Source organism: Hylobates moloch, unplaced genomic scaffold (assembly GCF_009828535.3).
Source record: "Hylobates moloch isolate HMO894 unplaced genomic scaffold, HMol_V3 SCAFFOLD_9, whole genome shotgun sequence".
In the NCBI taxonomy this organism is placed as follows: domain Eukaryota; kingdom Metazoa; phylum Chordata; class Mammalia; order Primates; family Hylobatidae; genus Hylobates; species Hylobates moloch.
The window spans coordinates 67,923,524-67,935,419 of NW_026652284.1; positions in this window are offsets into that span (position 1 = coordinate 67,923,524).

The window sequence follows — 11,896 nt, forward strand, 5'->3', positions numbered from 1 at the left end:
CATCAGGTAGAAAACATGAGATAGTCTGTTGGAACAAGAATCTCATTCCCTGATAGATGGTCAGGAAGCCCCAGATGAACGATCCAGTGGTAAGTGGTTAATACTTTCAGAGGCTTTCTACTTCAATTTTAATTTTATTATATATTTTTTTAAATAGAGGTAAATTTTGTCTAGTCTTACTCTTCCCCTGCAAACAGGCAAAGAATAAATTCATATTCTCTTCTACTTTATAACACTGCATACTTGAATTTGGCTCATGTATTGTCCAAACTAAGCCCATTTTATTAATTATTTTTGTGTAACATGGCTTATCAATTTCTAATTGTGTTTTTTTTTTTTTATTGTACTTTAGGTTTTAGGGTACATGTGCACAATGTGCAGGTTTGTTACATATGTATCCATGTGCCATGTTGATTTCCTGCACCCATTAGCTCGTCATTTAGCATTAGGTATATCTCCTAATGCTGTCCCCGCCCCCCCCACCCCCCACCCCACAACAGTACCCGGAATGTGATGTTCCCCTTCCTGTGTCCATGAGGTCTCATTGTTCAATTGTCAATCCTAAGCCAAAAGAACAAAGCTGGAGGCATCACGCTACCTGACTTCAAACTATACTACAAGGCTACAGTAACCAAAACAGCATGGTACTGGTACCACAACAGAGATATAGATCAATGGAACAGAACAGAGCCCTCAGAAATGATGCCGCATATCTACAACTATTTGATCTTTGACAAACCTGACAAAAACAAGAAATGGGGAAAGGATTCCCTATTTAATAAATGGTGCTGGGAAAACTGGCTAGCCATATGTAGAAAGCTGAAACTGGATCCCTTCCTTACACCTTATACAAAAATTAATTCAAGATGGATTAAAGACTTAAATGTTAGACCTAAAACCATTAAAATCCTACAAGAAAACCTAGGCAATACCATCCAAATCCCTTTTAAAAGTCTAAAGGAACTTGTTTACTCAGCAAAGGAAGAAACATTACCAAATATTATAAAATAATGTGCAGACACACAAGTGTTTGGCACATGTTTATCAAGGATTAAAGCATTAGTAAGTGAAAAGAGAAAGAAAAGTAGGTTGGTTTAACATTATACCATGGTAAATATTATTTTATTAAGACTCATGGATATCAGAAAACAGAAGGATTTTCACTATGAAATATTTAAACATGTGAGGAAAATAAAATTGAAAGGGAACACATTATGTACTTCTGAAAAGTTTTGAAAGAACCTTGTCAGGTGCACAAAGTGAGAAAGAGAAGGAAAAATACAGCCTAATGATGTATATAAAAAAATTTAGAACAGATTTTTATAAATCATATATAAAACCTGTTTAACAATTCATTAGCTAGTTCTTTTTCTCACACCTAGTTTTCTAAGTCCTTCCATTTTTCCCACAGAGCTGATATGCTTGGGTATTTTGATTATGGAACCTGTCCTGCCAGCCAAGCAAAGGACTTGCCTTATAGTCACTATTGTTAATATTAATATTTCTTGTATTTATTCTTTTTAAAACTTCAGAAGAATCTGCCAATCATTTGGAATTAACATTTATTAAGACTTTAGCACTTTGACAAGTATGTTCTTTTACCAGCCTTCATAGTGGCAAAGCAGAAACACGAAACTAAAGAGCTTACCTTACTGGCTTAAAAACACACAGCCACATATTAGATCATGGATCCAATGTTCCTATTTGACAGATTAAGCCTCTGTTCTACATTCCACATGCCGTATTTTCCAAGGTTGCTCACTCAACCCAAAGGCTGTTAGTTATTTTAAACTCCAAATATAAAGATACTGAATTCTTCCTCCCAAGATCAACATACTGTATCATAGAAGGAAGGACATTCAAACCAATCTTGGTATCAGTCCCCCTGCCCTGCATGCGTGTTAATAGTAGGGAATTGGATTAAAAAGAACAAGTGCTCTTAGCCCAAGGATAAAAGCATTAAGAAGTAATATCTTCAGTATAATAGTTTTTATAGGAATAACAAAAACATAATATTTTTAAATGAAAATGCTATTATACTTTTAAAATATTTTTAAAATATATAACATTACTAGCAAAAGTATTATGTAAAATATTGACTTTCAATCATCATTAACTAATATGTTAAGATTTTTAAACGTGGCCTTTTTCTAATTACTTATTCATTAGTTCCTCAGATAAATTTAAGTATCTACTATGTGCCAGGAACTATGCTTAGTGCTAAGAATGCAGTGGCAAGCCACGCAGCCTTGTTGTTTCCACTCATGGAAGTTACAGTCTAAGGATTACATCAGGCATAATCCATTACAGAAGACCCAGAAGTAGCAGCAGGATTTCATAACTATTGTAAACTTGGGACTGTGATTTAACACCTTTTTTGAGAAAAAGATAAACATGTTTATATATACCCAAAGGAATATAAGTCATGCTGCTATAAAGACACATGCACACGTATGTTTATTGCGGCACTATTCACAATAGCAAAGACTTGGAACCAACCCAAATGTCCAACAATGATAGCCCGGATTAAGAAAATGTGGCACATATACACCATGGAATACTATGCAGCCATAAAAAATGATGAGTTCATGTCCTTTGTAGGGACATGGATGAAGCTGGAAACTATCATTCTCGGCAAACTATCGCAAGGACAAAAAACCAAACACCGCATGTTCTCACTCATAGGTGGGAATTGAACAATGAGAACACTTGGACACAGGAAGGGGAACATCACACACTGGGGCCTGTTGTGGGGTGGGGGGAGGGGGGAGGGATAGCATTTGATGATTAAGGCTGCACAACAAATGGCACATGTATACATATGTAAAAACCTGCACATTGACAATAATATATATATATATATATTTATAAACATGTTTAGAATGTTTCTAAGAAGAATTTGGATAATTTTACTTAGTAGTCACAACAAGCCAGTGAACTAGCTGAAATTTTAAGAGGTAGGCAGTTTCCAAAGAACAAGAAAAACACTATGCAATGAAAAACTGTGTAATATAACTAGGGCTCAGGGTCTCAATGGACAAAACAGGGGGCTCACTAATGGACTGGTGAGCATTTGTCCTATGGCCTGCTGACTACTCCCAGCTGATTTTAAGACTATTACATGCTGCAGATGTAATATGAACTGAGAAATATTAGGGAAGTTAATTCATGGCCTCCTAAAGAATTGGAGATCATGAAGGAAAAATATCATGATCTATTAATCTAAATAAACGTTTTTGCTCTAGAAATCCTAAACATTTTTTGTAGTGATTTAGCAGAAGGAAAAGTAATAGATTGACTCTTATAGAGTTTACACCTACTAAAATATATCTATTCTATTTGCCTTTGATTGTCTATGGTTCAGATTGGAAAATTTGACAGTTTACATTGACATAATTTGTTTGGCCTCATATGTCAACAGTGGCAGTATTCTTGCCACACACTCAGATGAAAAATTCAGCCCTCTTACCGGTCCAGCTTCTTGACAACCCTGCTAACTGCAAATTCAACTTTGAGCATTAACTTTTAGCATTGTTAAGCAGTTTTAGCTCATGCATATACAAGATTCCCCTATTCTTAATTTTGGAGACCATTTGACTGTTTCATTAAATTTACTTTCATTCTTAATTTTATATTGCTCTCATAGGTTTATGAATATCTTCAGTAGTTATGAGTTTATTGCTTTGCTAGCTTTAGTATTCGTCTTTGGAGTTTATAATTTACCAGTTTAAAGAATTGTATTGGCTTTTGCTATTTTTCTTTGTGGTAATAAAATTATATTGTCATAAACACTAGGATCCTCAGTTGTTTTATCTCATTTTTAGCTTTTGTTTTTAGAATCTTTATTATTCTATTTACTTTTGATGCTTTATGATTTCTGACTTTGGTTGTAACATGTTTTTTTAAATTATTGTTTCTCTATTAACTAGTAACTTTTTCTGATATTAAATAAGAATGAAACAGTAGGCAAAGGGTAGGAGAAAAAAGTGAACAGGCAAAAGATAACCATAAGCAATTTAAAATTACAATTACTTTTGATTTTTAAATACTCTGTAAAAAGGAAACACTGTTAAGAATATGTGCATGTGTGAGTATATATATGTGCATGTGTATATATGTTATCTATATATGTGTGCATCTACATATACACATATGTGTGTATCTACAAATAAATAACATACATACACACACACACACACACACACACACACGCACACAAATATATGACTACCCAGATATAGACAATCACAACTCTGAAGGCAGGGAAGTAACGTATTGCCAACCCACTTTCCATTTGCACTGCTGCCTCCCTGACTGAGTCCTGTATCACATTTATTTGCCAGAATCTTGAAATTGCTTTCCAACTCTTCTCTCTTATTCTAGGGAGCATTCTGGCTGTTAATTGTTTTGGAAAAACTTGAACTCTGCTTAATTAGGGTTCATGTTCATGAAAGCATAATCAAAACCTAAAGAAAATTGAAGCTTCTCATCTGTCAAAACTATACTAGGTCTAGTTGTAGAAATATGATTGGTTTAAAAAATTCTATTGGCAATTTTGTTTTAATACTATTCCATTCCTTCAGATTCAGACATAATTGTTAAGTTAATAACACTTTTGTTACTTTGGTTATATTTTCAAATCCATATTATGTCTGGCATGTTGAGTATTTTGATGTACTTTTTTGGTGGTTTAATATAATCAAAAGTGAAACAATAGGTTATCTACCTAGCTAATCCTACATATTCTAAATTCAGTCAATTTTTTTCCCAAGAAATTTATGTCTAAATAATACTCAAAACTGAGTGCAGTGGCTCACACCTGTAGTCCTAGCTATTTGGAGGTCATTGAGACCGTGAGTTCAAGACTGCAGTGAGCTATGATTGCTCCACTACACTCCAGCCTGGATGACAGAGCAAGACCCTGTCTACATACGTAGCTAAATCAAAGAGGTGTAATTTAACTTCTTTGGCTCATTTAAATGTCACCAGTTGACTCACAAGTGAAAAGAATTTCTACATCATTGTGCATAAAACTGTCACTGAAATTTCTTAAATTGATTTTGCTAGCAACTGGACTCAAGAACAAGGGAAGAAAAAGGATTGCTATCTATTAAACTCAGAGAACACATATATATTCATCCAACATTAATTGAGTTTTGAAAATGAATGAAAAACATTTTTATCAATGATACTGAAGTTCTTCAGTGAGGAGCAAAACAAGTTACACAGTAGAGTAATTCAAAACCCAGTCTTTGAGTAAAAAACTTTCCTTGCATATGTGTTCTCAAATATGTCTTTTTCAAAATCAAAATGTGGCTAAAATACACTAATCATTTTTAAATAAACTCGTTAAGAAAGCTAATTTTCCTAGATAGCTTTCAGTGTTTTAACTTTTGATATAAGTTAATGATTAACACTGAGCTTCTCCAACTACATATTAAGTAACCAGAGATTGCACTGAAACACAATCCGCCACAGAAAGCGTTTGCATTTGAGCCCAAGTAACTTGTTAAGAGACAATAATTACCGCAGCCACAACAGCAACAACACTCTTTACAATAATAAAACAGAGTAAGCAGTCTCCACGTTGCAATAATGCAAAATTACCTGATATATGGAGAAACAAAAATATATGTTCAATTGTCAAGAGAAGAGACAATAAATGAGGATCAATCTCATGATAACCCAGACATTGAAATGAGCACATAAGGATTTAAAGCAGCTATTATAAATATATTCAAAGACATAAAATAAATAAAAATATAAAAATCAGAGCAGAGAGGTAGAAATTTTTAAAACCCAATGAAAATCTTAGAACATATATAACATTTAAGACAAAAAAATTCACTGGACAAGCTCAATAGCAGAATGGAGACGACTGAGAAAGAGACAGTGAAAATGAAGATAGATCCATATAAATGATCGAATCTGAAAACCAGGAAGAACAAACAATTTTTTTAAATCAGCCTATCAAAATATCTACAATACATATAATTGATCTTCCAGAAGGAGAAAAGAGAATATAGTAGAACAATACTTTTCTAAATATATAAGAACTTATCAAATTTGATAAATGACAGAAACTCACAGAATTTACAGAAAGATGTGATGAAGAATCCCGTGTTCAGGTACATTGCAGTCAAACTGCGTACAATGCAAGCTAAAGAGAAATTACTGAAAGCGGCCTGAGAAAAGTGTTACATATGAGGAATAACTATTATAGTCACTATTGTTAACACTAACATTTCTTAAATTATTCTTCTAAAAACTTAAAAACAATCTGTGAATCATTTTAAATTTACATTTATTAAGACCTTAGCTCTTTGACAAGTATGCTATTTTACCAGCCTTCATGTTGGCAAAGGAGAAACATGAAACCAAGGAGTTTATTTTACTGGCTCAAAAACACACAACTGCATACTAACTGTGTATCAAAAACTATGGAGGCTAAAGACAGTGGAATACCATCTTTAAACTGCTTAAAGGGAAAAAACAACTATCAATTCAGGATTCTGATTTATCTTTTGGTCTATGAACTCAATTTGTGAATTAATATGAGGCTTCCCTGAGATCTTTGCATTTATATATATGTGTGTGTGTCTCTGTGTGTGTAGACCTATATGCACACACGTGTGTATATGCATACATATGTACACAATGCATATATATACATATATGTACATACATATACATACTTACATACATAATTCTATATCAGACCACTAGGGTGATTTATGAAAAACAATTCATGTCCTAAAAAACCTTATGGTTTAGATGAGGAGACTTGGTTCATGTTTTTGTTTTCTTTTTTTCGAAACAGAGTCTCGCTCTGTCGCCCAGGCTGCAGTGCAGTGGCGCGATCTCCGCTCACTGCACACTTCGCCTCCGGGGTTCACGCCATTCTCCTGTCTCAGCCTCCTGAGTAGCTGGGACTACAGGCGCCCGCCACTACGCCCGGCTAATTTTTTGTATTTTTAGTAGAGATGGGGTTTCACCGTGTTAGCCAGGATGGTCGCGATCTCCTGACCTCATGATCCGCCCGCCTCGGCCTCCCAAAGTGCTGGGATTACAGGCGTGAGCCACTGCGCCCGGCCTCATGTTTTAAAATAAACAATTGATGATCCAAAACAGAGCTATCTCTACCAGAACCAATCCATTCTGAAAAAGTGGGATTATAAATCTGGTGAATTTCTTTTTAGCTATTATTTTCTTCATAAAAATTGTAATACTTTCCACATGCTATTTTATTTGTCCAAGTACCTTATTTCCCCACTTTATATTCCTTCTTGGGGTTCATACAGTATCTGTTCTCCCAATGCTTCTTCCTGTTTCTTCATTTATTTTTATTTCCTTACATTTGCCAAACAATAGTTTGACAGGATGATTTTATTATACTCACATCCTCAAGCTCTCAAAATTGTGTTTCCTGAGAAACATCTGGTGCCAGCTCAGTTCACCCCAGTTTTCATCTTTATGTTAGAAAACAGAGTATAGATTTTGTACCTCCCAGAGAGTCCTTCGTTTTCCACATGCTTTCTTTGTGCTAGTACTGCTTCTGGGATGCACTGTTTCTGGTCCCTCTCAATGCTATGATTTCTCTCCATAGCTTCTCAGCTCCATTTCCTACTGCACAGCTTCTGCCTAATTTCAGCTCTGTTGGCAGCCTTTACCTCTAATACAAAACCTGAGGATTATAGTGTCTCCTCATTTTGCTGACTATAGAGTTGTGATCGTTTTTGGTTTTGAATAACTTCCAGGAGGAGGAAGACAGACTGTTGTTGATTCACTCAGTCACATTCGTACTAGAAGTCTACTTTTATATTTTAAAATAACTCGTTTTGACTGCTGTTTATTTATATTTCATTCTTTATCACTAAGCCTAAACAAAGTCAAACATACTCCCTTCCTTCTCTCCTCCCAATAGAACTATATTACAATTTTGAGTTGAATCTGTAATCAGCATCAACATGGATATCAACCGGTTATAATTTTTAAAATAAACCAAATGACTATATTTTATTTCTTTTACTTTTTTACTGGATGGAGTTTATTGTCTAACTATTTTTCTTTGCTTACTAAATTTACTATGTAGCTATCACTAATTTACTCCCAAATTCTGATCTTCATTCTCAATTCAGATCTTCAGAGTTTCTTCTGAACTTCAATTTCTGAAGTTTAGAGTGAATCTACAGAGGTGAACTTACATGCCCCTTAGTGTTTTGCATTTAGGTTTCCTCTCACTTCGTATGCTAATTCAGATGCCATTTGGCAATAAGTTTTTTTACAAAAACAAATAACTCATTAATTTTAATTGACAAATACAAATTGTATATATTTACCCTGTATAGCATGATGTAATGTATAAACATGGGAGTGAAGATATTTCTTCAGCATAGTGATTTCATTGTCTTTGGGTATACCCAATGATGGAATTGCTTTATAAACATTTTGGCTTACAGAATTTGTAGACACCTCTCAACAACTGCCACCTCCAGGCCTATTCTCATTATCTTTGTTGAAATTATGATATGTTTTAATAACTATACTATCACTTTTATAGGTTCAAATTCTTTATACATCCATTTTATTTTGTATAGAGTGTTACATTTCCATTATTCAGTCTTTTACTTAATGTAAAATAAAAAATAAATTCTCAATTTTCTAACAAATATTTCATCTAAAATATAGTCAAAGAAGAAACATTTCAGTCAAAATAATTTTAAGGGCTTGTGACACTACCTTCTTGGTGAAATTAAATAAGTTGAAATAGAGAACTCATGAATTGTCCTAGAAAAAATAAGGATTTAGGCCAATATTAACATGAAAATTTAATTAAATTAGAATAAGCCAGTCTTTCTGTAATTTTGTTTTGTCTTACAATAAAGAGACATACAGTTTCTTTGTTATTACAAGTCTAATTATTTGGAGAGATCAAGTGTTTTAAAATGTTAAAATTTCACTGATAAAAGCACATTCCTTTTTTGACATAGACAAGCCTGAAATTCTACTTTGACTCCTGTATTTTCATTAAAAAAGAAAAAAAAGATTATATGTGTCTGATTCTTGGACACCTCCACAGCCAACTATGTTTGCATTATCGGAATTTGAGACAAAGATGCCTTTGGCAAGTATTCCTCATCCTTCAAACAATTTCACCTTTAGTATTGTATACCTGCTTGAGATCATAGAAGATGTAGGTTTTCTGTTTGTTGAATGAATAACTGAGCAAACAAATGTGGATTAAAGATTTAGACTTCTGTCATTGACTTCTCCATAAAGATTCTGATATTGCAAAGGTACTTTCAACCCTTTGGGGATCATTTTTATACTCATGAGTTAATTTTTCTCCAATTTGTGTATTAAACATATGTTCTATTTAATTAACATACTCTGAATACATAAACAAATATTTACATAAACAAAAGTTGCTGGGGGGAGGGGGGGTGGGAATAAGGAGAGAGGGATTCCTAACAAATGGGACTATTGATAATTAAAACTATTATTTATTGAAAGACTAATATATTTCAAGTGGAATCTTACATATTTTAAACATAGTATTAAAACTGGAAGTTGACAAGGTGAGCAATCAGCACTTGCGGCTATTAGAAATAAACTTAATGATGAAAAGTTATAGACATGTTTAAGAAATGAAAGTGGAAATGACGGTTAAGAGATAAATGTTGAAAACTTCAAATGCAGCAAGATATGAACATGGATTTTGTCATTTTTGTTTTTTTATTCACACTTGATTTCTGTGATAGTATTAGAAAAAAACTCTTTTATAAAACTACTAAGATAATTCTTCTTTCTCTATTTTTAGCTGAAACACGAACAGAAAATGTCATTTTGTGGGAAAGTCTCCTGCCAAAGGAGTGTGGATTTTTTTTTACCAATTTTGTATATATAGGGAACTGATAAATGTCCATGAAATCTTCACAATTTATGTTCTTCTGCCTTGGCTGCAGCCGGTCCCTCCGTTCGGGGTCCCTGGCTTCCCACAACACTCTTGTGGCTTATTAAATATGCATATTTGGCTAACCCACTCAGCATAAATTCCTGTTCCCTTTGCTGTTCCCTCAAAGTATCTGTTTTCATCTTCTGGCTGGAGGCTATGCTATTCCCAGCCTGGTCTGAATGGCCACACAGCAGGCTGCAACACTTTATAAGAACTAAAGCTCTCCTTTCCAAATGTATAAACCTTGTCATTCTCCAGTTAACAATATTTTGATAGCATGAGGTGCCTAACTGGCTGCAAGTTAACACTGTCATCTTGTTTTCACTTAATGGGAGTAAGTGTTTCTCTTCTTGGGATGCACTAGATTGCTATAACGTGGTTGTATATCCTTTATGTCATCAGGTCTAATTGTTTCTTTATGTTACTAGATTTTTTTATTGAAATAAGGAAAAAATAAGGATGTTTTTATCTTCTTCCACTTATCTTGACACATTCATCAGAAATCTTTTTTTTACAAGTATAGATTTCTATTATATTAAATTGCTCTTCTGAATGATATAGAATTACACTACATTTCAAGTTTTATTATTATTATTATTATTATACTCTAAGTTTTAGGGTACATGTGTACAACGTGCAGGTTTGTTACATATGTATACATCAGGGATCTAGAACTAGAAATACCATTTGATCCAGCCATTCCATTACTGGGTATATACCCAAAGGATTATAAATCATACTGCTATAAAGACACATGCACACGTATGTTTATTGTGGCACTATTCACAATAGCAAAGAGTTGGAACCAACCCAAATGTCCAAAAATGATAGACTGGATGAAGAAAATGTGGCACATATACACCATGGAATACTATGCAGCCATAAAAAACGATGAGTTCATGTCCTTTGTAGGGACATGAATGAAGCTGGAAACCATCATTCTTAGCAAACTATCACAAGGACAAAAAACCAAACACCGCATATTCTCACTCATAGGTGGGAATTGAACAATGAGAACCCATGGACACAGGAAGGAAACATCACACACCGGGGCCTGTTGTGGGGTGTGGGGAGGGGGGAGGGATAGCATTAGGAGATATACCTAATGCTAAATGACAAGTTAATGGGTGCAGAAATCTTTTTGATTAATAATTTATTCTTTCTTGCCTGACTCTTACAACAGACTTCCCCAGGCCTAAAGTTATTTAAAAGTTTGTACCCTAGTATCAAAGGGTTAACTCATAGATATAAGATTTAAATAACAGATGCATTCTAATTGTTGTCTTCTTGCAGCTCTCATCCTCATCAGCGTTTCTGTAGATTTTGCTGATATCTCTCTATTGAGTCTTTCATTACTCTTTTGTCTTTTTTTTTTTTTTTTTTTTTTTTTTTGAGGCAGAGTCTTGCTCTGTCACCCAGGCTGGAGTGCAGTGGCGCAATCTCGGCTCACTGCAAGCTCCGCCTCCCGGGTTCACGCCATTCTCCTGCCTCAGCCTCTCCAAGTAGCTGGGACTACAGGCGCCCACCACCACACCGGCTAATTTTTTGTATTTTTAGTAGAGACGGGGTTTCACTGTGGTCTCGATCTCCTGACCTCGTGATCTGCCCGCCTCGGCCTCCCAAAGTGCTAGGATTACAAGCGTGAGCCACCGCGCCCAGCCTCTTTTGTCTTTCCTTACTTCTCTGGCCCTCTGAAATTTTGGTGTTCCCTTATGTTTCTTCATACCCTTCTGTCCTTCTATTCTTAGTCTATAAGTTCTCAGTGATTTCATTTTTACATAACCCCTCAATTGCTGCCTATACATTGGTGGCTCCTAAATATGTGTTCTTAATCTAGATCTCTAAGGGCTAATCCCTTCTAGAAACTTCTAGCCAGATATTCCACAGATATTTAAAATTTAATACAGTATTTACATCCAGACCAGAAAAGCCTTTTTCCTG